Source organism: Cebidichthys violaceus, unplaced genomic scaffold (genome assembly GCF_023349555.1).
Source record: "Cebidichthys violaceus isolate CVI_PGR_0920_01 unplaced genomic scaffold, fCebVio1.0.p SCAF_27, whole genome shotgun sequence".
Lineage (NCBI taxonomy): Eukaryota > Metazoa > Chordata > Actinopteri > Perciformes > Stichaeidae > Cebidichthys > Cebidichthys violaceus.
Genome location: NW_027176450.1, coordinates 2,002,744 through 2,030,254, shown reverse-complemented (window position 1 = coordinate 2,030,254; position 27,511 = coordinate 2,002,744). Strand labels below are relative to the sequence as shown.

The window sequence follows — 27,511 nt, the reverse complement described above, 5'->3', positions numbered from 1 at the left end:
CACACACACACACACACACACACACACACACACACACACACACACACACACACAACTGTTGTTCAACCCTGTTACTTGATACATTATCATACATTTTTTGATAATAATAACAAATATTACATAAATGTTTGTCGAACTGTATGCAAAGTTTAGAGGACAAGTAGAAAATATACGAAAGCCTAATCTAATGTTTATGTTAAAGTATATTTTCATGATTTATGAATACCGCTTGTACATTAAGTTCCCATATCCTACTTGACAGTCAAATTATTATTATTTAGAATCAAATAAAATATACTTACAATACAATAAGTTACAGAGGGACAGGTGATTACCAAGGAACTGGAAGAATTAGTTTGAATATGTTTTAGAATTATAATCATACAGAAATCAAATTGTCCCGTTACGGGGTTGAATTTGAAACAACCTAAGTGACAAAGAAATTCCTAATAATGTTTGGGATTACATGCCTAAAGTGGGAAAACGTATTTTCTCAGAGGTTGAAATAGTCCTTCATCAGATGCAATGTTCAGAAACACAATTTTTTGTGGTATATTTTTCAGTAACCAGAGAACCCAATGTGCACCGAATTCAGAGAATCACCCAGCTATGTTGCAGCAGCATGAGTGGAAGAAAAATGGGCTGGGCTATGTAAGGGATGTAAAACGAACTCCTTGTGTAATTGTATTAGTCTGTAACAGACAGACAGACCACCAAGCCCACGCGTCTGGGCAACTGCATTACGATAGCACATTGTCCTATTTCCTCAGTCGTTTGGGATTTCTTCTTTATCCACGTTTCCGACAGCACGTGAACGCCGCACAGAGATAGCGCTGCTTCTCTGCTCCGGTCGGTCTCCACTCCGCGGTGTGCTTGTCCATACGGAGGACGAGCCTTTTGACAAGTTTTAACCTGGAGATAGCGTCCTGTAACTCCAGCGAAAGGCGAATTTAGTCGGCTGTTTGTTACGAAAAGAAGGGGTTTTCATAGAGGACCGTAGTCGTCTTTATTTCCCCCAGAACAGCAACTGACTGAGCGCTTCCCACGAGCCTTGTTATCCCGGGGGAGCCTTTTTGTTGTTTAGGGTCAACCTAACTGTGAATACAACCGCTGGCGCCTTTTCTTCAGCCCGGAGAGAGAGACATTGAAAAATAGTGTCAAATTCTTTCTGCCTGACGTGTTTGAGTCTGCTGGGTTGAAGCTGTGATGAGGAGAGAATTGAACAGCGGCGAAGCGCCAGACGGAGACAGTGAAAGCTGAGCTCATCTCACCGACCAACGGTGGTCAGCGACCACAGCCTCCACCTCTATAATACAGGTACTTTTTACTTTAACTTAGCACATGTATGCTACATGCTCGCGGTGAACGCCTTGCCTTTCACATTACTTTGCTAGATAACGTGATGTAGAGTTTGGCTCGGGGTTTAGTGGCCAGACAGTGAGCGTTAGACGGCAGGCATGAGTGTATTGTGAGTGTGTGAGAGCGCAGTGGAGGTGGCGTGTGTGTGTGAGAGAGAGAGACTAACGTCTCCACAGCTAGGCTTGGCTCGCTTTGAGTTGGCTAATCCTCCCGTCGCGATAGAACCGCACGCAGGAGAAGCCCATTCAAAAATAGGGCAATTTAACGCTGCTTTGAATTCAGCGCTCGCCGTACAACATACACACAACGACAGCGGCTCACTTTAATCTTTTGTTCCCGTTCGGCTGTACAACCAACTAACGTTGACGAGCAGACTCTAAGAGTCCCTTGAACTAGTGTTTTGAAGTTTAACATAAATATACTGTACTGTAACAAAGAAAACATTTAACGGAGTCTGGTCCGTGTGGTTCTCATGTGTGAGAGTTGTGACTCAGTCTGTCTGAAGCCATTCATTTGTTGTGTTGCCATACCCGAACATCAGCAGCTCCACTGTTTTAGTGAAGAGACTGTCAGGGCTTCACTGTCTCTATCACAAAAGAGTTGATCCAAAAAATAAATAATTCTATTTGGCCTTCATTTTAAAAGTTGAATCCTAAATTAGATGTGATCCACGAGGGACTGTCTTAAAAGCTACTCCCACTCCCTCTCAAGTTACTTGATCCACAGTTCCAATGGTCTTATGATGCTTCACTCCCAATATTAGATTACGGTTTAATCAGATATGCATGGAGGCCTTTAATCCTTATTTAACTACAAACAGGGAGGGTTGTGCACGTGCACACACACACACACACACACACACACACACACACACACACACACACACACACACACACACACACACACACACACACATACATACACACAGTTGAAACCAGAAGTTTACATACACTGTGCAAAAAGACACATAACACTTTTTTTCTCACTGTCTGAAGTTAAATCAGACTAAACCTCTCCTGTTTCAGGTCCGTTAGGATTACCAAAATTATTTAACTTTTGCTAAATGTCACAATAATGAGAAAGAGAATTTTATATTACTTTCTTTGAGGTCAAAAGTTTACATACACCAAAAGTACTATGTCGTTAAACAACGTGGGCAAGCCCAGATGATGATGTCATGGCTTTTGAAGCTCCTGATAGGTTAACTGACAACATGTGAGTTAATTGAAGGCACACCTGGGGATGTATTTTAAGGCCACACCTCAAACACTCTGCTTCCTTGTTTGAAATCATGGGAAAGTCAAAAGAAATCAGCCAAGAAATCAGGGAGAGAATCGTGGAGCTCCACAAGTCTGGTTCATCCTTGGGTGCAATTTCCAGATGCTTGAAGGTGCCACGTTCATCTGTGCAAACAATTATACGCAAGTATAAACATCATGGGAATGTCCAGCCATCACACCGCTCAGGAAGGAGACGGGCTCTGTGTCCCAGAGATGAACGTGTTTTGGTCCGACGTGTGCAAATCAACCCCAGAACAAAAGCTAAAGACCTTGTGAAGATGATGGCTGAAGCTGGTAAGAAAGTGTAATTATCCACAGTAAAACGAGTCCTGCACCGACATGGGCTGAAAGGCTACTCGGCAAGAAGGAAGCCATTACTCCTAAAGAAACATAAAAAAGCCAGATTACAGTTTGCAAAAAGACACCAAGACAAAGACCTTAACTTCTGGAGACATGTCCTGTGGTCTGATGAAACTAAAGTGGAACTGTTTGGCCATAATGACCACCGTTACATTTGGAGGAAAAAGGGGGAAGCTTGTAGACCTGAAAACACCATCCCAACTGTGAAGCATGGAGGTGGCAGCATCATGTTGTGGGGCTGTTTTGCTGCAGCAGGAACTGGAGCTCTTCATAAAATAGACGGCATCATGAAGAAAGAACATTACCTGGAAATATTAAGGCAACATCTCAGGACATCAGCCAGGAAGCTAAAACTTGGGCGCAAATGGGTCTTCCAAATGGACAATGACCCTAAGCATACTGCCAAAATAGTTAAAAAGTGGCTGAGGACAACAAAGTCAATGTCTTGGAGTGGCCATCACAAAGCCCTGACCTGAATCCCATCGAAAATTTGTGGGCAGATCTGAAAAAACGTGTGCGAGCAAGGCGGCCAACAAACCTGACTCAGTTACACCAGTTCTGTCAGGAGGAATGGGCCAGAATTCCAGCAGAGTACTGTAAGAAGCTTGTGGAAGGATACCCAAAACGTTTGACCCAAGTCATGCAGTTCAAAGGCAATGCTACTAAATACTAAGGAAATGTATGTAAACTTTTGACCTCGAAGAAAGTAATAAAAAATTCTCTAAAATATTCTCTCATTATTGTGGCATTTAGCAAAAATAAATAATTTTGGTAATCTTAACTGACCTGAAACGGAAGAGGTTTAGTCTGATTTAGCTTCAGACAGTGAGAAAAAAATTAGTTATGTGTCTTTTTGCAGTGTATGTAAACTTCTGGTTTCAACTGTATACACACATACACACCATTCATATCCATGCTGCCCTGTACAACCACAGCACTCCTATAGTATTGAGCATCCTCTCCAGCGGAGCTTTTGGCCTTGCTCAAGGGCACTACTGGGCATCGTTTTCTCCTGATGTTTCCAATCATCACTCCTGTGAAATGTGTCCCGGTCAACATGACTATTTGATTCTAGCAACACGCCACTAAAACTATTACTTTGCTGCCGCCACCGTGATGGAGGTGGAACTGTTTACAAGCCATGGTTCATTATGTATTTTGCTGTTGAGGGTCACGGTTCAGGGAGTCAAGTTTTCAGTGCAGCGGTGTGTGTGTGTGTGTGTGTGTGTGTGTGTGTGTGTGTGTGTGTGTGTGTGTGTGTGTGTGTGTGTGTGTGTGTGTGTGTGTGTGTGTGTGTGTGTGTGTGTGTGTGTGTGTGTGTGTGTGTGTGTGTGTGTGTGTGTGTGTGTATATTTGGGTAAACGAACACTAACATCTTATGTTTTTGGTACAGCTATACTAGCATGTTGGTGCTTGATGTTATCTTGAGCCCCCCCCCCCCCTCTGTTCTAGTCACCTCCTGTCACGACCTGGCTCCGCAGCCGTGGCACTAGTGAGGGAGACGCAGTCAGTTGCACCAATAAAGGGTTTATTGTACAAAACAACCAACAAATATCTTGCAATGGCGGAGCACGAGCCGTCCACGCTGCTCCATGGGTGGTTGGTATGAGAGAGAGAGAGAGAGAGAGAGGGCGGATCTTTATACGGGAGCACCGGGCCCAGGTGTCTCCAGTTAACGATCAGCATCTCTGGTCCTGCTGGCTTAAAAGAACATAACAAATGACCCAGACAGGGAACCGTCACACCCCCCCCCATAAGAACTGGGTCCTGTAGGGAAACCCAGTACCAAAACGCAACTTTCATTTAATTTTTTAGCAAAAAAAACTCAAAAATACCAATAATTGGCTGAAATCCCAAAACACAATATACTTTACCACCTGTCTTTCTTTAAACAGTCCAGCCTCTTTTGCCCCAGGTTCCCACTGCAGCAATCGGTGCACCTTGGAAGCATTTTGAATGATTAGGAAGGGACAAGAGGAGAACCAAGGAAAGGGACATATAGTAACTACAACAAAAACAACAACTTATTGAAGAGGAGCCCTGGACAATGCGTCTGCCACCACATTGTCAGTCCCCTTTACATAGCGGATGTCTAGGCAGTACGACTGCAAAAACAGTGACCATCTGACCAACCTCTGGTTGGAACACTGCAATGAATTAAGGAAGGTCAGTGGGTTGTGGTCAGTGTAAACCACTACAGGGGTACCACTGCCACCAACATAAACATCAAAATGCTTTAACGCCATGATTAGCGCTAGTGCTTCTTTTTCAATTACCGAATAGTTTAACTGACAGGAGTTAAACTTCTTTGAGAAGAAGCTAACGGGCTTGTCAATTCCCAGGCCATCTGCCTGCATGAGGACAGACCCTGCGCCTACATGGCTGGCGTCCACATATACTTTAAACGGTCTGTCAAAGTGCGGAGCAGCCAGAACCGGGGAAGAACAGAGGACTTTTTTCATTTGTACGAATGAGTCTTGACAGCTCAGTGACCAGATAAACTTTGCTTTGCCCTTAAGCAAATCAGTAAGCGGTGCCACGATAGTTGAAAAGTTCCTGCAAAAACTTCTATAATAGCCAACCAAGCCTAGAAAGCGCATCAACTCCTTCTTTGAGGTTGGAACTGGGTACTCTTCGATGGCCTGAACTTTGGCAGTGACGGGTCGCACCTCACCTTGGCCGACCACCCGACCGAGGTAGGTCACGGTCGCCCTGGCAAACTCACACTTTGCAAGGTTTATCGTTAGTCCTGCCTCTGCCAAACGATGAAATAGTTCACGGATACGTTCCAAATGAGTTTCCCACGTGTCAGAATAAACCACAACGTCATCTAAATAGACTGCACACCCCTGCATGTCACCGATAACTCCATTCATCAGACGCTGGAACGTAGCCGGTGCATTCCGCAGCCCAAAAGGCATCACAGTATATGAGTAGAGACCAGTTGGAGTTATGAAGGCAGATATCTCACGTGCTCGCTGGGACAAAGGAACCTGCCAGTATCCCTTAAGGAGGTCAAATTTACTAACAAATTTTGCTGACCCCACCTGATCCACACAATCATCCATCCTGGGAAGTGGGAAGGAATCAGGCTTTGTGATGTTATTAACCTTACGGAAATCAGAGCAGAAACGTGGCGTATTATCGGATTTGGGAACCAACAAACACGGTGAAGACCAACTGGAAGAACAGGGCAGTGCAATACCGTTCTCCAGCATATAGTTCACCTCTGCGTCCAAGTATTTGCGTTTATTCTCATTTACCCGATAGAACCTCTGTCTAATTGGCTTAGCATCTCTAACGTCAATATCATGCTCAATTAAGTGAGTGCGACCAGGTGTATCACTGAACAAGCACTGAAAACTCTTGATCAAGTGAACCAGCTCTGCACGGCGCGACCCAGGCAAGTGCCCCAACAGCTTATCGAGCTTGACAAGAGTTTCAGAGTTTTTCAAACGGCCATGCGACAGGGCTTGGTCCGGAGTCCTTAACGAGTCTTCCTCACCTCCCAACAGATTCAGTGGGGAGGCACCTAACACCGGATCAGCTACACAAGCTGCATGAACCTCACCAAGTGAAGGAGACTCAGAGGTGCGCACATAATACGCCTTCAGCAAATTAACATGACAAAGCTGGGTTGGTTTTCTATGCTGAGGTGTTGAAATTACATAATTTTGCGCAGAGGTTTGCTTCAACACCATATGCGGGCCAGTGAACTTTGCCTGGAAAGGTGAATTAACTATAGGAAGCAAGGCCAGTACTTGGTCTCCAGGGTTAAAAATGCGACGCTCAGCACGACGGTCATACAAGCGTTTCATTTTTACCTGAGCTAAACCTAGATTCTCCCGAGCTAGTTCTCCTGCTCTATAAAGCCTGTGCCTAAAACCGTTTACATACTCAATCAAGTCTTTAGGAGGTTCTGCCTCCTTCCAGTTATCAGATAAGGCCGCCAACGGATCTCTTACGGTGTGTGCAAACACCAATTCATTTGGGCTAAACCCAGTGCTCTCTTGTGTCACCTCCCTAGCTGCCAGCATTAACCAGGGCAAACCCTCTTCCCAGTCTCTACCCAGCTCCATGCAGTAAATGCGCAACAGGGACTTCAGCGTCTGATGGAAGCGTTCCAACGCACCCTGACTCTGAGCATGGTAAGCAGAGGCTTGGTTGTGCTGGACACGAAGCTGCTTTAACACCTGGGAAAACAAGTGAGAAGAGAAGTTCGAGCCTTGGTCGGACTGAATGACCTTGGGTATGCCAAACACCGAAATGAACTGGGACAGTGCTCTCACCACCGACCTAGTAGTTATGGTGCGTAAGGGGTACGCTGCCGGATAGCGAGTACCCTGGCACATCACAGTCAGTAGGTAAGTAGCACCTGTCTTTGAACGAGGCAAAGGACCCACACAGTCTATTATCAAATGCTCAAATGGTTGGCTGATTGCTGGAATAGGGTACAAAGGCACAGGTTTCAGAGTCTGATTAGGTTTGTCAGTCAGCTGACATATGTGACACGTTTTAATGAAGTGACCTACATCTTGTTTCATACGAGGCCAAAAAAAGTGTCTTAAAATCCAGTCATACGTTTTCTTCACCCCAGAGTGTCCTGACTCATCATGAGCCACCTTTAACACTGACTCACGCAGCGTAACCGGCAAAATTATTTGAAACACTGGTTCCCCGACAAAACTCCCACTGTGGTGCACCCACTTTCTTACCAACATCAGATCATGAAGGAAATAACCACCAGCACTGTCCAGTAACTCAGTCTCAGGGCAAACTTGTTGAAACAGCTCCTTCAGAGAGGGGTCAGCCTGCTGTCCTGCAACCAGATCACTGCGAGATATCGACAAAGGAAAATTTGACAGAGGTAGTGAGAACTTCGCTGCAACATCCTCTTTTTCTGAGTAAGGCACAGATTTCGAAGCTGCCATAGCACGTGTTACAGCGCAGGCCGTGAACGCCTCAGGGACATCACGCTGGTTTTTGCCTGGGTCTACACTCAGCAGTGGCACAGGTTGCACCACAGGCTGAGGTACATCCGCCCAGACACGTGCACCAACCAAATTGTTTCCCAGGACGACAGAAATCCCTTGGATTGGAAATGCTGGGCGCACCGCTAGCTTAGCCTCACCCTGGAACAAATCACAACGGAGCATTATTTTGTGCACTGGAACCAACATAACATTTAAATTCATACCCCGAACAGGAACCAAGTCTCCTGTATCAGACTCGCTGGACAAGGGAAGTACTCCTGCTTGAATGAACGAGTCAAAAGCCCCTGTGTCCCTCAAGATGGTCACTGGCACCTTAGTCTCACTACCTAACATGGACACCAAACCCTTATGGATAAACGGTCGGTAGGCCTCCAAACTCCGAGGAACAGAGTCTTGTACCCACAAGTCAAGACAGTTAGGGCTCACTTCAGAAACGGGTGCGGCTAAACCAACACCTTTAGCATGAGACCCATACGCAGCATTTTTGGGCTGAAGTTTCAACAAATGACAGTCGACCTTCCAGTGTCCCCGTTTGTGACAATAATTACAGATCCGTTCTGCATTACGCAGACTACTACCGTCTCTAATTTGGAAAGTTTTACCAGTCTGTGATCAGCAAAACCGCCTCTGTGCGTAAGCACGTAATCGTCAGCGAGTGCCGCTGCTGCAGCTGCATTTGTGGCCTTCTGCTCACTGATGTACGCAGCAACGCGCACAGGAACTGAATCTTTGAACTGCTCTAGTACCACCAGTTCACACAATTGGTCAAAGTCCTCAACACCTGAAGCAGAGCACCAACGAGTGAAATGAATCGTCAGATCACGTGCAAATTCCAGATGACTCTGATTCTCTCCTTTCTTTAAGTTTCTAAATCGTTGTCAGTAGGCCTCAGGAACCAACTCGTAAGCCTTTAACACCGCTGCCTTCACAGACGAGTATTCTCTACAATCAGCATCAGTTAACGAGGAGTACGCCTCCTGCGCTCTTCCAGTCAGCATGCACTGCAGCATCAGTGTGCGCGATGAATCTGGCCATTTACGCGCATCAGCCACACGCTCAAACAATGAAAAAAACAACTCCGGATCTTTTTCAGAAAATCTTGGCAAGAGCCTTAAGTTACCCAAGACATCAAAGGCAGCCGCAGGTTGCTCTAAAGACTCCTCACCAAGCTCACCAGCTGACCGCTTATCTTCTTTAATTAATGACAGTCTAAACTGCTCTATCTCCAATTTGGCATTTTCAGTCTGCTGGCGCAGCCTCTCCACAGCCAATACTTTCTCCAGTTCAGCTTGTTTAAACCTGTCGTGGTCAAGTTGTAGCATCAGCAACTCTTTCTGCTGTTCAAACGTAAAATTAGATCCTATTTGGGACGGAGGGCCCGTGGCCTCCGGGAAAACAGCTGAGGGATTCTCAGTCAAAACATCCTTGTCAAATAAATGTGACTTCAAAATGGCCTTCACTCTCTCCTTTAGACGTTTATCACCCACTTCAATTTGATAATATTCTGCTATTTTCAATAGTTGCTCTTTTGTGCAAAGATCTAAACCCTTCTCAGAGGGAGAAGCAAAGAAGCTCTCAACATCCTCCATACTTCAGTGTGCATGAAAATCAATGAAACAAATAGTGAAGGCTAGTGGTGCACAAACCACAGACTGTGGCCTAATCAGCATACGAGTGCGCCCCTCTAGCTGACTGCCTAACCATAAACTACCTACCTAAAAACTCAACCCTAGTCTTCATGCAGTTAATGATGGTGGGTAATTATGCACTGAAGCCCAGTGGCGAGGAAAAGCAACCAGAAACTGGCGACTCCCCAGAACCATGGATGTGCTCCCGAGCAAGATTGCTCTAACCACGGTCACCGCAACACTAACAAAACAAAAAAACAAGACGAAACCCAAAGGGGTAACGCCGCTGAACCTGACAGGGGGCAAATGATTGCATCAAAGTTACGTTAAGTGCGCCAGTCAGACAACACGTACATTGATTTGCACTTCACACCAAGCAGAAGGGAAAACTCGCAAAGCAGAACTCAAATCTATACAAACAAATATATACAACTTACTGCAGCTCCCAAACAAAAGCGCCTGTTTCCCGCGATAAGACCCCCAAAGGAATTACGCACCCCGGAAGGCACTCGAGGGAATCCAGGGAAACCCAATTTATAATTTAGTGACGCCCCTCTATGACGTACCAACGCTTAAGCATGAGCAGTAGCAATACTACAACAAACTAACAAGCTACATACCCACTACCGCAAACGGACCAATGTCAAACGATCCCGGACGAGCCCCCAACTTGTCACGACCTGGCTCCGCAGCCGTGGCACTAGTGAGGGAGACGCAGTCAGTTGCACCAATAAAGGGTTTATTGTACAAAACAACCAACAAATATCTTGCAATGGCGGAGCACGAGCCGTCCACGCTGCTCCATGGGTGGTTGGTATGAGAGAGAGAGAGAGAGAGAGAGAGAGAGGGCGGATCTTTATACGGGAGCACCGGGCCCAGGTGTCTCCAGTTAACGATCAGCATCTCTGGTCCTGCTGGCTTAAAAGAACATAACAAATGACCCAGACAGGGAACCGTCACACCTCCTATCTGAAGAAATCTCCCTGTTTGTCTCAGGTTTGTATTTTAATGCACCCACTTTCATTTGACCAGCCCTCAGTCTCTTTGGTTTACTGTTTTCTGACAAAAATATGCATCCACCATACAAAGAGGTGCTCCGAATTCCCTTTTTCCCCTGAAGGAGTTGTTTACAAAATGAGTGGTCAGAAGGAGCATTGCACAGTGGACTAACCTAATCTTTGATGAGTAATGTCAGGCAGAAATGTGATTCTTTTTGGTATTTTAATGTTAAAACATCTGATATTACACTGGTGAGGCCTGTGATAAAGTGGGACATCAGTAACTGATATGATCAATATAAATACTATACCAGGCTATGCGACGTCATGCTAGACCCAATTATCACAACGATCCATTTCCTTGTCAATTGTAACTTAGTTTCCTATGTACTGAGTTTTATAGACATGTGCAATGGAGGCAATTTTGGGTTTAGACTTTCAGTGTGTTCTTTTTTTGTCGCGGTTTTAGAATAATAGCTTTTATTTGGAGATTTAGACCATGATTTAGAAACAATGATGCTGTAATTGCTGTTTTTAATATGTTTTCTGTTGTTAGCTGACAGGGCGTTAAAGCTAGATTTTCATTTTTTCTGTTCTTAGATTTTCTAGCCGAAGCCGTTGTATCCGTCTGTGTTGGTGCAGCAGATGAGTTCGACTCAGCTGAGGTGTGAGCTGCTCGGTCTCAGCAGCTCATTCACCTGCAGTCTCTCAATGGAACTCTTTTCTTAGAGAACACAGGCCCGAGTACAAATGCTGAGTCATTTGACTTTAAGATACGCCGCCTCATCGCATAGTTGTTTGTTGATCAATCTTTACTGTGGAGTTCAGTATTCCCTCACTTTACATCAGATCTGTATGTTAGGTTGTGGAGGGCACAGATTAGTTAATTTAAAAAAAAAAAAAGGCTAATGGCAGAATATAATCACTGTGAAATTATACAGTTTCCCCAGCAACACTATTTACAATGCCAAGGTTAGGACTAAGATGGAAGCATATGACCAAGACTCCACTGTTACAAGCAGCTGCAATAACAACACGCTCTGTGGTTCGGCAGATAAAAGCCCAATGATTTGAGATTTACTGCGGTGGTAACTTCAGGATTAGCAGTATTTTAACAGACAGAGGGGACAAGCAGTTGTTGCCGCTTGCGGCTGATGTAAATCTCGGAGACTGCAGCACATTTGTCTCCCGAAGTTAAACTGCTGCATTGGAGGCTGAGCTGAGGTGTTGCACCAGTGGACAAGTAAAACTAATACATGATGGAGGAAGCACAGAAAATACAAGCATTTATTGCTTTAGCTTTAAAAAACTTTATTGTCCACAAATAGTCTTTGGCTTCACCACAATCAAATGAATTACATATTGATGAGTCGTAAAAAGACAGTAAAAAACTTGGAGTTCAATAATTTACAATCAAATACAGTTCAGTTCAGTAGGCCTAATACAAGTGTACAATGTGCAGATTCTGCAAAACATGGAACAAATGTGCAAATTCAGCAAGGGAGAGGGAGTGGCCCTGTAGGCTACGATTAGCTAAGTATTAATAATTTAACTTTGCTTCAGGTTCCAGTAGTGAAGAGGACACACTCAGAGCAGCAGACAGTGTAAGTTAGTGCTTAAAGAAGAACTTAACCCTCAAACCATTTCTTTAAAAGCTGAAAGCTAACATCTATGGGTATTTATTAATGTCAATGATTGTTTCAGGTCCTCATGTTGACATCCTAGTGCTAAGTATATGAATTTTACATGTTTTGTTGTAGATGTTCTCTACTCGTTGAAACCTGGCTATGGCAATTGAATTTTGCTATTGGCTGGATGATCTAGAGGTAGCTTTCGTCATCGCCACCGGCTTCCATTGAAAATAAGTTGTAGTCTGATGCTGTGTTGCTCATAGTGTGAACACAGCATTAGTGAAGAATAGCTGTTACCCTTTTATTTAGCCTGTAAATCAGTTATGCTTATTGCACACTAATCGCTAGCACACACATATTGCATGTAAACTCAAATTCACAAATGTTTGCGTTTCTACTGTGTTTTGTCTCCCTGACAGAGCTTTCACAGAACGCTCTTACTTACCCGTAGTCATAACAGTCAGCATGCTAGCGATTAGCACAAATCTGTTGTTAAAACAGTAACATCCGGCAAACTGTTAAAGTAACGTAGTCCAGACCCAGAAGTTCATGTGGTGCTTTCTGTGGATTCTGATATAAGAATATACAGAAATGGATTTTTGTGTAATTTCTTTCCAAATGTTGTTAAATAGGTGCACAATATGACGGGGATGTGATCTAAAAGGGTTGAAAAATGTATTTTTCATTTCATCTGGACTTTAAGTGGTCTGAACCTACGGTCACTTCCACTGTTTCATGCGAGTCAGTCCACTCTTGTTCCCCTCAGGATGAATATTAATAACCAGAATGACCAAATACCTGCAACACTAATGACATTCCCATCAGCCACAGCTGTACTTTGTGTTAAGGTCAAATTTGCAAATGTTAGCATGCTAACATGCTAAACTATCATGGCAACGGAATAGATGGCAAACGTGTTCTGCTTTTAGACTTCACACCAACGATCATGTGGATTTTTGTTTTGTTTTTTCAACCAAACCGCCAACTGTCCCGTATGAAGCTGTCTGCTTTGATCACAGAATTTATTATTTTTTTTGTTTGTTGCTGTTACGACTTTCTAAAAACCGAATGTTGTGCAGATCTTTCAGCTGTTGCGTCAGGTGTGTCATGAGTTCAATCGGTCAATACTCTGTCGTCATCTTTCCTGTGCATCACTTAAGCATTAGTCATACCATCCAGGCAGTTAAAGAACTTGATCTCTTTGAAGATAAAACGCCTCTTTTCTATCAACTTGCAGTCTTATTATATTATGTTTTTAGACTTTTGAATGGCGTCATAAACATATTTCTGATTAAGATAAATCTGTGTTGTATATGTTTTCAGTAGCCTGTTGTATGCAGTACAGGCAATGATAAAGAATTGTCAGGTTTCTATCAAAGTCAATACACATTTATGCATTTATATCAAACAAAATGTAAAGCTTTTAGCAGCTTGACTGTCCAGTTCCTTTTTTCTCTCCCGTTACGCAACCAGCCGCTCTCTTTTGTCGTCTTGCGATGTACACAAAACCTCCCGCACTCTCAAAGGTCCCCTTGTTTGTCTTCATCCTTGGCGGCCACGCACAAAGCCAGACACGACCTCTGACCCCAGCATCAGATACTGACGCATTGTGCGTGTAGCTGAGCGTCCATTGTGATTCTTCTCCGCATGTTCATTAATTAAACATAGTGCGTTTACGCTTCTATCCTCGAGCCCTGTCCCACACATCCACCAAGCCATGGACTCTCTCTCTCTGTCTTGGTTTGAGAAGGCATCTCGCTCCGTGCTCGGTCACAGGCCTCTAAGGATGCCGTGACATTCCCAAAGGAGATTCCATTCCCCCGTAAACAATCCTGGCTTTGACAGTCGGCACTGATTAGCGAGGTTGCCAGGGTGTTCCCACAATGGCTCAGCGGAGGATAATGAGATCGGATTGACAAAAAACGGGGTTTTCATTCAGGACTTTGTTGGCAACAAGTTGTGTGAAACAAGTTGTGCAAGCCATGTAGCTGAGAGTTGAGCTTTCCAAAAGTGCTGACATTCGACAGTTTGTTCTGACACGGTGCTGAAAGCACCCAGGGAGCACTGGAAGCTGTCAGAGCTGCTGGTACCTACGTTCAGAGATGTTTCTCTTATGTTTTCTGTCACCATGTTAACTCCTTTTTTTCAGGAGTTGTAGGAGTACGGGGAAGTTTGGTGTCAGCCGCAGAAAACGGTCGAGACAAAACCCGAGCACAGCTCACAGCCTGGAGCAAACTTTCTTATTCTATAGCTAAACAGCAACAAAAATATCTTTCTGAAAACATTTGAGGTGAGAAATAAGGCAATGTAGTAACCGAATTTTGATTCATTTTTGATCAGCGATGCCTAGTTTGGCAGTTTAATCAAAGTTCACAAGCAGTGTTCGACAGCTTGACACTCCTCGGATGCTTGTTTTTCTTCAGGCTCATTGGAATCTTGCAAACGCCATCAGATAGCAAATGAACCTGATTATTTGTATCTGTCTCATGTATTACTGTCATGGTATAGTGACAGTTTGAGCAAATATGTCCAAAACATATTTTTTTTCAAGTTACAGAATGTAACTTCAGCCCATGGTCCCAGCGCTTCGGGCAAATCAGCTGATGAGCTTGTGGGACGGGGGTGCGTGTGCAACCAGGTAATCAAATAATGTAATGTAATAAAAAAAAAAATGGATTCAACAGATGTCAAGCTGTTGCTGTTGCTCTACGGTTGGATGAGGAGGAGGAAAAAACAATTATGTAGTTCATCGTAATTAAAAACAGCTGTTATCGACCTTTCGTCTGCATTTGCCATTGTTCCTATCACACCTACCGGCGTTAAAACAGGGCGGTAGTGGAGAAGTAGCACAGCCCGCCTCTTGATCGATTTGGTTGGCTGCCTTGGCCAAGTGTGATATTGATGAGCGGTGCGACTCGGCAATGGTTTGGTGGGTAACGGTTTCTAGTGTTCTTGTCTATAGATTTCATGTGGTGATGACATCACTGCTGTCAATTTTTATTGCACTTGTTAAAATGAGTATGTGATGTCAGGTCAGTGTCACATGTCTCTCTCTCGCTCTCCCTCCCCCTCCCCCCCATCGATCTGATGACGGCAGAAGACAAAAAATAATGATGTAGTCTAAAATGTATTTTTAAAGTGAAGCCAAGATTAACATAACATGTTGCCCATATTAGTGTAGCACCCCCTGCTACACTACGTGATGCATTGTTTCCAGTAAATGATGATGCCAGCAGTCTCATTCTATTCATCCACTCCACACCATCTTTTAATAAGTACACCCATTTCATTTAGTTGTTCTCTCAATGAATGTTGCACAACGTTAGCGTCACGATGTCCAGTAAACATTTATATGTGAGAGAGCATAGTTCAACATTTTAAGTGAGCACTCCTGTTCTGGAGATTTTCTGAGTGACTAAGATAAAGGTGAGTGAAATAGCTCCTGGGTTAAACTTTAAACCCTGTGTGTATGAGGCATATTCATTTTAAAGGGCAGTGTGGGCACATGACAAAGTATGGCTGACATTTGTCCTGCACTGAAGTCAGCTGACAGGCTCTTCTTAAATATCTCAAAGGTTTTTTCCATTAAATCCAAAGTTAAGTTGAGATGAGATAAAAAAAATATTCCCTTCTAACCCTTTTAGATCACATTCCAGGTAATTTTGTTTACCTATTTAACAATATTTGAAAAAGAAAATTACAAAAAATCTTTTATTGTAGGGTTAAAATTCAATCATCTTTTTCTTTATGTAAAACAAAATATGTTATGTAAGCTAGTACCAAACAAATTATTTTGTTACAAGCAGCAATAGGTTACAGAGCAGCAATAGGTCACAGGTAAAAAAATCTTAATATTATATAAAAAGAAAAATACAAGAAAGATACACGTCACAATATATACAGTTATAATATAGTAAAGATGTTATATAAAAAATGCACACTATATACACAGTGAATAGAACAGAATAATATTAAATCAACTAAATAAACAGTAGTGCAGAGGTTTAATGATTTGATTTGGCCCGAGGTGATTTATTGTACAGTCTTATAGCGGTAGGCAGGAATGTTCTCCTGTACCTGTCCTTATGACAGCAGAGCTGGATCATTCTGTTGGAGAAAGTGCTCCGCTGTCCCTACAGTAGGTGGTGGAGAGGGTGGTCCTGGTTAGTTTCTTCAGTGTCCTCCTCTCCACCACCTGTTCCAGACTGTCCAGTTTACAGCCGATGATGGAGCCGGCCTTCTTAACCAGTTTGTTAAGTCTGTTGGTGTCTCCGGCTCCAATGCTGCTCCCCCAGCAGACTACGGCGAAGTACAGTGCACTGGCCACAACAGACTGGTAGAACATCTCCAACATCTTGCTGCACACGTTGAAGGATCGAAGTTTCCTCAAGAAAAAGTAGACAGTTTTCATTGTATATAAAACAGTTAAATGTCATTACTTCCCTCCCCGTGTCCTTGTCCATGCGTCTGCCTTAAGCTGCTCTTGTTCTGTTTGTTCTACTTCAGCCTGATTTCTCCTTTTCCAGCCCCGGGCGCTCCAGACACAGGCCCAGTGATGCACAACCTTCTGTAAAGCAGTGTTGTCTAGTGGGTCACACTTGTGCGTGCACCGAAACCGTTCATTGGACACCCACTTTCCAACGCCCCCTATTCCCCCTTCCCCATTTCCCTAATTAGGTTGAGGGGTGTCATGTTGTCTGGGTGCATTACGGTCAAATTCAACTATCGTGTCACAACAGGATCCCTGTCAACACTGTATTTGTATAACCAAGTGATCATCATGTATTGTTAGCTAGCTTAGTGTAGTGAAAATATTTACTGAGTAGAGATGAGATGAAAACTCCAGTGATCCCTGAGTCCTAGCTAAAGGAAAATGGGTTTAGTTTGATGTCCTTTTATTTTTTGTGGTGGTGTGTCTCATTGTCCAAAATGGACACTGTGTCTCTGTATTTCAGATTTCCACCATGTGGTTGGCTAGGATGTCCTTTGCTGCCCATTTATGAAAGCAGAGCTCTGTGAATGTAATATCCTCATCACTATTTGCTCATTCTCTGCAGCAGGACAGGTATTTAAAAGGCTTCTAAAAGACACAATACAATCTAATTATTTTGAAGGATGATGAAGGGCTTAGATTTGTGTCCAAAAAAACATCAATCTGAGCAATACAGCCTATTTAATTTTTGGTTATTCAATATTACAGCAGCATTAAAATGTCTCCTGAGGTTGCCTGATGGTCCACTGTGGTGGACACATGACTTTGGTAATGCTCGGTCCAGTTGTCTCCTGTATGAGAGACGCTCAGTAACAGTATTCACCGCTTTGTTTTGTAGTTTGTACAGTCACTGTACATCAACACATCCTGTTCTCAGTCTAGTGTTCATTGCACAGCAGTTATTTACTCTTTTCTGGAAATAATAATGTAATTCAGAAAAATTACAGAAAAAAAGGTGTTATTTGACTTATCATATAGAAAAAGCACATTGTTACTAATACAGGGGTACCTGCTGGGTCTTAAAAATATGAAAAAAACATTGAAAGTAATATTCTCTAAAGAAGGTTGCCAATTTTAGTGTCAACAAGGTCCTTCACGTGAATTGTGTGAAACCAAAGAGGTTTTAAAGGTGAGCAGAGGTTCTGAGTGAGTGAGGAGAGAATGAATCCTTGGCAAATGTAACTATCAAAAATTGAGGTTAAGTTTTAATTTTTTCGTAGGAAACATTAATGCATTGCAATGCAGTATAATATGTGTCACGTCTGGAGGCTCCAGTGCAACACTTCATTTGGCTAAAGGGAATTCCAGGAGAATGATTGTCCACAGCAAACAGTTTACTGTAAGTCAAGTTTGATTATCTGCTGCCTGAGCAACAGCACAACTTCACAGCTCCACCTTTACCAGCTGCAACATTAACGCAATGAACACATTGTTGCATCAATAATTCAAATCCAATAATATTATCATGCAATATAACTTGTTTATTAAAACAAGATGTTGTCTTGTTGTGCTCTAATCTCAAAAAGCTCCAAAAGGCTTCATGTGTGTATTAAAATCCCTATTTTTGGGTTCCTCTATCTGATTTTAGTTTCGTATCGCGTCACTATTGCGTGCCATGCCCGTTATCTCTTTACTGATCAGCTCCCATTCAAATAGGAGCTTTTGTGGTTCTCTGAATGTGTCAAATACACATCTTCTACATTTTATGTTATTAGAGCACATACACACACCTCACAAAGCTATTTTGTGTTTCATATGAAGGAATTATAAGCAAATGTTTTAAAAAAATCAAGTCATTTATAAATAACTCTTTTCCAGGATGTAAAAACAAAGATATTCCATTATGTCCTTTATCCTTTTGCTTGTATGGCCTGATATTGGCATTACATCTCATTCTAAGTGGTATTAACGATGTCTTAAACAGTCTTAAATTTAACTTGGAGAACCCTGGTTACCCTGTACTCGTTTTATTGATGTGCTTTGGCTTCTATCTTCCTATTGGCTACTGTGAAAAAGGCCTTTTGCATGTGCTGCATCTGCTGAAGACTCACTAAGCCGGCAGTTCAAGCAAGTGTGACTCTGAACCAGCTGTCTGTTACTTTCTGAAACGGACAATCAGTGATCCCCCCCCCTCTTAGGCAGGGCCAGGTGGACGGCAGTGTGGAGCTCGACAGGGTCAACCTCTCTCCAGCTTTCTTTAGAAACAGCTACTTCCTTCACTTTTTGTGAAACGCAGTGAACACATTTTGACAAGACATCATCCAGAGACCCTTCCAATTTTATTTATTTTTTTTGCCATGATGAGGTTTACTAACCAAGGTACATTGAATCTTCACCTACATTACCCCTGAGTTTGCATTCTTGATACCTACACAGTGATTGTGTTGTTTCCTTCGCTTGGATCTGTGTCTGAAATGCCATTTGAGTAATATTTATAGACTATGCAGCTTTGGTGGAGGAGCAGTCATTGGAAGTCCGAGCAACTCACTTCCTTATCGCGTGACAGACAGCATTAGTCTGGTCAGCGAAGTTCACTGAAGTCCATTGTATCTGCCTCTCATTCTGTTGCTCTTTCCCATTGAAAGAACTACGATTCATCTATTATACTAAACGCAAGGAGCTCTAAGACATTGCTTATTTTTATGCTTTTTTAAGATGCCAGTCATAGTCTTATACATTTTATTTTAATGCTGAGACTTGTTCAACTGCCGTCTTCTGTTTTTTGGATGCATCTTCACTTCATAACCAATTTATCCAGTGACGAATGCATGACTTTGTTTCCCGGAAGGGAAGAGATTATTCTCACCAACAGGACTATCACTGTCCCCAGTATTTGCTTTGATGTAAATGTGAGATGTAAATCTATAGGTCAAATATTAAGATCATATTAACAATCAGAACAGGCAGAAACGGTTTAATATAGTTTTTTGTCCCAAGAGGTCAAAGGTGCTCTATACGAGAGGACAGTTTCTGTTGGCTCTCAACATGGCTACGTCTGAGCCAACGGCGACCAGCTAACAGTGCTAACAGTGCTATTTAAAAACGGGCCACAGTTGGCATGCGGGCCGTAGTTTGACGACCGTAGCATTAGAGGAGTGGAATTGTTTTTTAGCCTGGTGGTTTTGTCCACCAACTCTAGTCTGGTTCCAGACATCTGAGTCAGTGCCCACATCTCAGCGTTTCAGCAATTCAACTACGTCTGGTGGTGTTCCCATTTCTCCCGGATGGAGAAACACAAATGTCAAAAAAAAATAAATAATAATATTTGGGCCCATGTTCTTTTCTAGATTTTCGACTTTCCCCTCTAGCCAGTTGGTGTTTACATTGGCTCTGTGTCATTTTGTGCTGGGCAGTTGGCATACAATCGGTATATTAATGATCCAGTGTGAGCTAGTGACCTGAAACGGCTGCCCAGTGTTTTGTATTGGGGAGCTGGTGGGAGCTGCTGGGACTCAACCATATGGATGATGAACCAATAACAACCAGCCAAAATTGTCAGAAAGCTGCACAGAGCTGCAGACATGAGGCGTTGGTCCTTAGTGGGATCAGCTGAACCCTTTCGCATTACAGGGAGTCATTTCAAAGTTTGATCGATGTCTCAATGTTAATAGAATTGGGAGCTTTAATGGCCGACTGGCGCATAAAAACCCCAGCTTACGTGTCTCACTGGAACCCTGAGGCGTAGAGCTGTTAAGTTGTCTGTAAAGTAGCAGAAAGGTCCTGACTCGGATACCCAACACCGTCCCCTGGCAGACAGACTTTGTTTCTTACGAAGGTGAATTGAATTAACAAGGTCACTCTCCTGACGTCCAGTCTCAGGAGGCCGAGGACGGTAGACTGGAGAGGAGGCATCAGGTGACAAGCAACGGAAGGCAGACACAAATGCAGTGTTTAAACAGATGGCTGCATCACATATTGATTTTTGTCTCAAGTTTGTCCTGGGACAGCTCACTGCCGACTGGCTGACTGCAGTGGCGTGGGGTGGACATTAATAAGGGGCCGTGGTCAAACCACCACATCTGGATTGCCTTTTTTTTTTTTACAATCATCTGGAACTATGGTTATTCACCAGATGAAGTAAAAGCTGAGAAATAAATTCATCCACGAGATTACAATCGTTCATTCCAGTTAGCGGTCTGTCAACAAGTCTCACGCTAGATCTACAGTGATGTTTGCTTTGCATTTGCCAGCTTTTCTAAACCTTAAGGGATGTGGCGTTCGTCTTCCACTGCAGCTCCGAGGGAACAGCAAAAGGTGCTAGTGTCACTCAAGGATGCTGAGCAGACTGCTTCGTCATGGCCTAATTCCTGTAAAGCTCCAAATTACCTCATGAATATGCACCACTGACAGAATTAGGGTCAGTGCCTGCCAGTATCATACCGGCTGGGTTAGTGCCAGAGCAAAACAACAGTAGGACACCTCCAGAACAACACTGCAGGGTTTCTGTGTTTTAGTTGGCTAGTGTACTCTCTCATCCAGTGTCCTACCATGTGTATATTGATTAAACTGACTTCTTACCATAGTCCAATTATCATTCAGCGTGAAACATCATTTAAAAGGACACTCCACAAGTTTGAAAAAAAAAAAAAAAAAAAGGACCGTGGTGATCCTTGCGGCTCTGAAATGTCTTAACTGAACAGCCAGTGTTACAAACTGAAGGTGTGGAGTTTTGAAGAAGTGGGTTATGGCATTATGTATTATATTGCATTATGGGAAATGTAGGATTCAGACTTTCTGGAGCTTGACCTGCACGAGGGACTAAAAGTCAGAATACGTCAACTGGTTTAAGTTGCGACGCCGTCAGACGTCAGTAAGACCTCATGCAATGTAACTATTCAAACATTTGGGGTCTCCTCCTCAAGAGCTTGATTGGATACAGTCAGCTGTCTGAGAGGACTACTCTATATGCTTTTAGGTTGTAGACAGTCCTCTTCACAAATACATGTTGTTTTGAATGAAGGGTTTGTTTTGTACATGGTAAACAGAACCCTGTACAGTGGTTCAACCAGACTGACAACTGAAAGGGCAGGAAGAGACAAAGAGCCCTCTGAGCAACAGCTGAATAACAATAGAAGAAATCAGCTGTCATTGGTAAAAGAAGCTGGAAGCTTAGCATTAAAATGTGTGCAGATTTAAATAGAAACAGCCTCCTGTTTCAGTGTCAGATGTAGCCTATAACTAGCTGCAATTAACGGGCAGCGTGCTGCTTTATCAAAGCTCTTCTTCAAACTTCACAATAGAAATAGAAGGTTAGTTTTGGGTTAGCACTATTTGAATATCAGCTGAACAAATCCCAGCTTAAACCTCTTCAATCTGACCACTTAGTAGACGGCAGAGGGCCCAAATTGAAACGGTTACCCAAAACATTTGGAGCCCAAATGCACTGATGTGTTTTCTTCAAGGGTCACTTAGGCTTTTATGGACTGGAAAAAAAATTCAGAATCCAAAAGTTCCAACAGTATTGTGCCCTGTCATGCAACACTGTGGGGACATGGAGCCACTAGAATGTTCTTACACTACATTAAACCCCTCTTCTATTTGATTGGATTATAGCCAGTCCTTCTGCCAGCACACTTCACACCGGTCTCTAATTTGAAATTGCTGCTTGTTTAGAATGAAAAGTCACAACTCCTCACACACACTTAAGTGTGCTGGTCTTATGAATAAGAAGCTTGTGTTTATTTTGTCATTTAAACTCTTCTTAAGCTTTTCACATTGATTTGTGTGCATTTAAAGGAGGAGCTCTTTTTTTGTCTTTGTCTAAAGGTCTGAGCAGTGGGTGGCCACACTCAGCACATGGATACATTATTCATGTCGAGAAAATGTAGAAAAAAAGCTGTTAATGGAGCTTGTCCTTCATGCATACCAAAGAGGGCATTTATTAGAAGAGTTTAAATCTAACAGAGGCCCTAAAACGGCACAAAGTCATATTTGTTATTACTGAGTTTACTACAGTTTCATTTCTCCCTTGGAGGGATGCTGCTGAAAAACAATTATTAGAAAGGTTGTTGATTTTGAAAACAATAGAAATACGAAAATGGTTTGGACAATTGCCTGATTAAGGAATGCTGTGAAGAGGATATAGTTTTTATAACTATTTTTATTATCATATATCAGTATTACAAATGAAATGGAATGGCTTCTGTTGACTGAAACAGACTGGAAAACGTTGTCCCTTTCAATGTCTAAACCACTAGTTGTTATGGCTGAATTGCACAGTTTGCTTAACAAGCCTCCGACGTGTCACAGACAATAGCTTTGTCTGTTTGACACGATCAACACACCCAGTGTTTGCTTTGTTCGCAAGATTTAAGAAAATGAGCACACAGGAACTATTCCACTCTGATGATGAATATTGATATTCTCCTCTTAACAGTGTTTCATGGCAGGAAATGGCCTGCCTTTTTTATTTGACTTTCAGTGTAACACTAACGTATCAGCTTTTGGTTGCCAAGACTGAAAAAAAATTGATATTTTGATTCAACATTGTATGCTGTACACACTTCGCAGTATTATTGTGACGTTTGTTCACAAGTTAGTCTTTTCACCCCACAGTCAAACCACCTGACCTGCTTCACCATCAAAACAAATATATCAAAAAGGTTTGCTGTCCATATTTTTATGCATCTGCACCGCCAGCCATGGCGAGAGGCCTTATATTTGTGTGTTGACATGGATTTAAACTACAAGATGACTGGGTGGCAGAGGCATACAACCATGGTAATTCTAGTTTATCTGTTAAAAAGAAATTGCCACTGATGGCAACCAAAGGCCAATGATTGTTTGTCAATTTCTTAAAATGGTTGCCCGTGGCAACTGTCATTGTCGGGCCCTGAACATGGAGGGCACTGTTACATTAGGATGTAGCACCAGTGGGCTTTGACAAGCGAGGCATTTATGTTCACCAGATAAAACAGCCACTCCCTCTTAAACAGCTGTGCAAGTGAAAGCAGCACGCACCACCTGCCAGGTTTTAAAGCCACGGTTCAACTTTGACCTCGGTGAAGGCTGACCTCTACGAGCCATGTCCAATGGCACTCTTTGGTTTCTAATTTGACCACGCAGAACAACGGAGACCCAGAGTTGTAAAACGATACGCTACGACCATGGTGCGGTTTCATTGCAGGAAAAGTCAAGAGCAGGATGTGGATACGAGGTTAGGATTCATGTTGTCTCTTTACATTCGTACATTCTGATTTAAAGTCCCTGTAGACACATATCAACAGAAAGCAGCATGTTTGCAGAGCAGCAGCCTCAGTGCTCATCTGTGTCCACACACGATGCGATGCGTTCAGGCAGCCAAACACAACCACTGCAGTTCCACCGCACTTACAGAAAAATAGACTTCAAGTGGGGAAGCATGCTTCAAGTTGTGGTTTCATGTCTAACACGAGTAATGCAAGCGGCCCCTATGTGGACAAGTCTTCAAACGCTTTGTGGAAATCAGATAGGCACCAATCAATCGGCAGCGATCAAAGATGATCGGCCATGACCCGTGACTGGACGATCGTTCTCGTATTTAGGCATGTGTGCCACCGCGTGGTAGTTATTTGTCGGCACACAGCGGCACTGACAGTAACGTGTCACACGCGCACACACACACACACACACACCATAACCTACTTAATCAGACACTTCTTCTACGGTGATTCCCATCATGCTGCTCAGAGTAATCACAGTGACCGGCTCGTCTAGCGACAGCTAGACAGGCTCCGGTTATGGAGGTTTCATTATGATGCATTCAGGCTCTACTCTATAAAACTGAGTATTGGGCAAAGGCAAGTACTAAGGCTATCATGATGTGTTCAAATGCAATCTTGTAAAATGTAGTTTTTGGAAAGAAACTTGAATAAATCCAGACCAGGGAGCGGCATAAGTGAGAGCCTGTTAAGACGAGACAACTTTGTCTCGCTCGTTGTTCATCCACTTAAATCCTCCATGTGTTTGTTTATGGATAGCTGATAGTTGTTGCTTGCTAGTCAGCTAACTGTTAGCTAAACTGTTATTGTTGTAACTAAACTAACATGAGAAACAAAACAATAGTGCAACTAAGCAATTCCCTGAACAGATAATATGGCTGATATCTAAGCATAAAAAATTCAATACAGAAAACCCTGTCCATCAACTTTTACAGTGTTTGAACACCAAGCATCATTGATGTAAATGGAGTCCGGCTCTCTGTCCTGCGGTCCATCCGTCAAGTGCATCTTAAACCAGGACCATATAGTGGTATACCGGTTTTAATTTCCTGTATGATATGAATTTTTCACACACCGTCATACCGTGCATAGCCGAAACAACTGCTGTCACTCTTCAACAGGCAGCTAAATATATTGTTTGCCGCTATGAGCGTTATGGTCGGAGCTAGTTGTCTTAAGTGTATTGAGAGGGAACCCTAATTATGGTTATAACTTTATAACAACAATTAACAACCCTCAACTAACTCTCTTTAACAGGGCAAAACACCACGACACAACAGTTTGTGACACATAAACAATTTGTAACACTAATAATTGTACATTTATAAAATTTCACCGCCGAATGGCATGGTGGGTACAGCTCGCTAGCTAGCCCCTTCGCTAGTCTGTTAACAGCTGGGAGAGGCTCCGTCGCGCTACTTAAAGAACAGAAAAGAGCGATGCAGGAGGAACAAAGAGAGACCGGAGATGCACCAATAGAGTCTGTGCCCAAGAGAGGAGCTGTGTCTGCTGTTTGGAAGAGTTTTGGTTTTAAAAAATCCGACATTTTGCGAGTTTGGAGCCACTGTTGATGCTGCTGGTGGTAACACGAGCAACTTACGTCACCTCAGCAGAAAACGTGAGTTATTTGCATGTGTGTAGTAGATGCAATCTGAAATGTACACCTTGAAAACTGCAAACCTATCTACGTCATGTTTTTATGTTTGTTAAATTCTCAGTAGGAATAACTAATTGAGATGGTTATACATATTACAAAAATTCCAAAAAAAATTATGTAAATTAATCTTTTTTTGCTTTTTTGGGTATTTTGGTTAGACAAATATGCAACGCTGATTACCTTGTAATATGTGTGGTATTTGTTATAAATGTGCGGTGGTACATAGAGGGTGATAAGAAGCTATACTTGGAGGGACTTAGGACCCAGGGGAATGTAGGTGAAGGAAGCAGGAAGAGACAGAAGACAAGCCACACAAACGGCTGTTCACCGCTTGCTGCCGGCCTAGCTGGGTTAGCTTAGCTTCCATCGCAGCTCTGCTTTCAGTAGCGTTTGGTCGGACAGGTCTGGCTGGGTGGTCGGCCTTGTGAGGTGATCGTTTCAAGGTCCGCTCCCCAAGAATGAATGAATCCAAACACCACGCTTCCTTCTCTGATGTTGAGGAGTGTATTCTGTCTTATGCCATTATTGCTCCAGTTATAAAAACGAAAAGAGAAAAAATGAAGACAAAATTGCTGTGGCCATAGCAACTCTTCTTCTGGTGTTTTTCTTGGCTACCAAACAGCTTCAGGTTCACCACCGCCACTCTCTGGACTCGAGTAGTGCCGACCTAGACGGGTGCAATGAGATATGTGATCCGGCCAACATGGATACAGTGAGTGGGTTATATCTGGAGATGTGACATTAGAAAGTGGGATGGAGCTTGGGAGTTGATTGATTGGGCTGTTTTATTTAATGTTTATTGTTTACGTCATTAGTAAATCTACACAAATTATCCGGAGATTAATGGACTCAAACACTCACCTGACACAAACTGTGCATTCTATAAGCCTGATCAGTGATGCACTTTTGCTGACAGAGAGCAGCACTGGCAAGCCACCCATGCCTCATTAATCAGAGCAGGTGGAGGGAGGGTAATGAAGACGGTACATGCGGGGAAGCATCCAATCAGTGAGCCGCGGGTTTGTGCTCGCGCGTCTTTCTGTTGTGGCGAACGATGTCAAAGATAATGGACAGGAGAGATGCCGCACTTGGACCCGAGGATTAGTTTCAGCTGAACCCGCCGGTGTTTCCAGCACGGCGTTTCCAGGAGAAGGATCCCGGATAAATCACTCATTTATTCGTGTTTGTCACTGTGAGTCAGCATGCCGTGCTGGGGGTGACGTTCTTGCATCCCTCCTCTCTCTACACGCTGACACTCCTCACTCAGGCAGAGTTACTTCGTGGCAGGCCGTTGTGCAGATGCACTGCAGAGGCCATGCAGAGAGCAGATGATGAAGCCCCTGAGCCTCGATGAAGTTAGCGCTCTCCTCTCACTGTGTCTTTCCCGCCTGCTTTCTGGAGTGCCAAGTGATTAGAATGTACAGCTGCTGCCAAGCCAACACTGCAATTAAAATAATAGTTTCCAGTAATGCAGTCAAGTGGTTTCAGGAGAAGAGATCCGTCTGAATAATTCAAACTGCAGATACAGAAAGCAACGCTGGTATTTATTCATATACATTCCACTTGATTAGGCTTACAACCATTAACTGCCATTCTAAAGAGCTGAATTATTTGTTTGCATGGAGTTGTTTGTTGCTACTGTTAACGTTAGCTGTATGAGGGCCGTTATTGTGTCTGGGAGACACTTTGAACATGTTGTATTCTGGGCGCTGTCCAGGGAACTGAAACGCAGCAGAGGAGATCGATAGACGAACCAAGCCAGGTCTTTTATTTTATATGTTGACAGAGACTACAGTTTATTTCAATTAGTTTGTTTATAGGCTTTCATATGAGTCAAATTGTTTTTATGGGCTATTGCATTCATTTATTTGATTTTGTAGCTGTTTTTGTTTCAATAAATGAGTCTGATTTGT

At 43.1% G+C, this 27,511-nt stretch overlaps 1 protein-coding gene across 3 annotated transcripts in view; it reads left to right on the top strand.

Annotated features, from left to right (window-relative positions):
* The first annotated feature begins 874 nt into the window (after nt 1-874).
* Nucleotides 875-27,511, top strand: part of arhgap32b (Rho GTPase activating protein 32b) — a 120,444-nt gene continuing 93,807 nt past the window's right edge. For all 3 annotated transcript variants that reach the window (XM_068721417.1, XM_068721416.1, XM_068721415.1), the window contains exon 1: nt 875-1,317. The gene's annotated coding sequence lies outside the window, so the exon portion shown is untranslated. The remainder of the gene's footprint in view (nt 1,318-27,511) is intronic.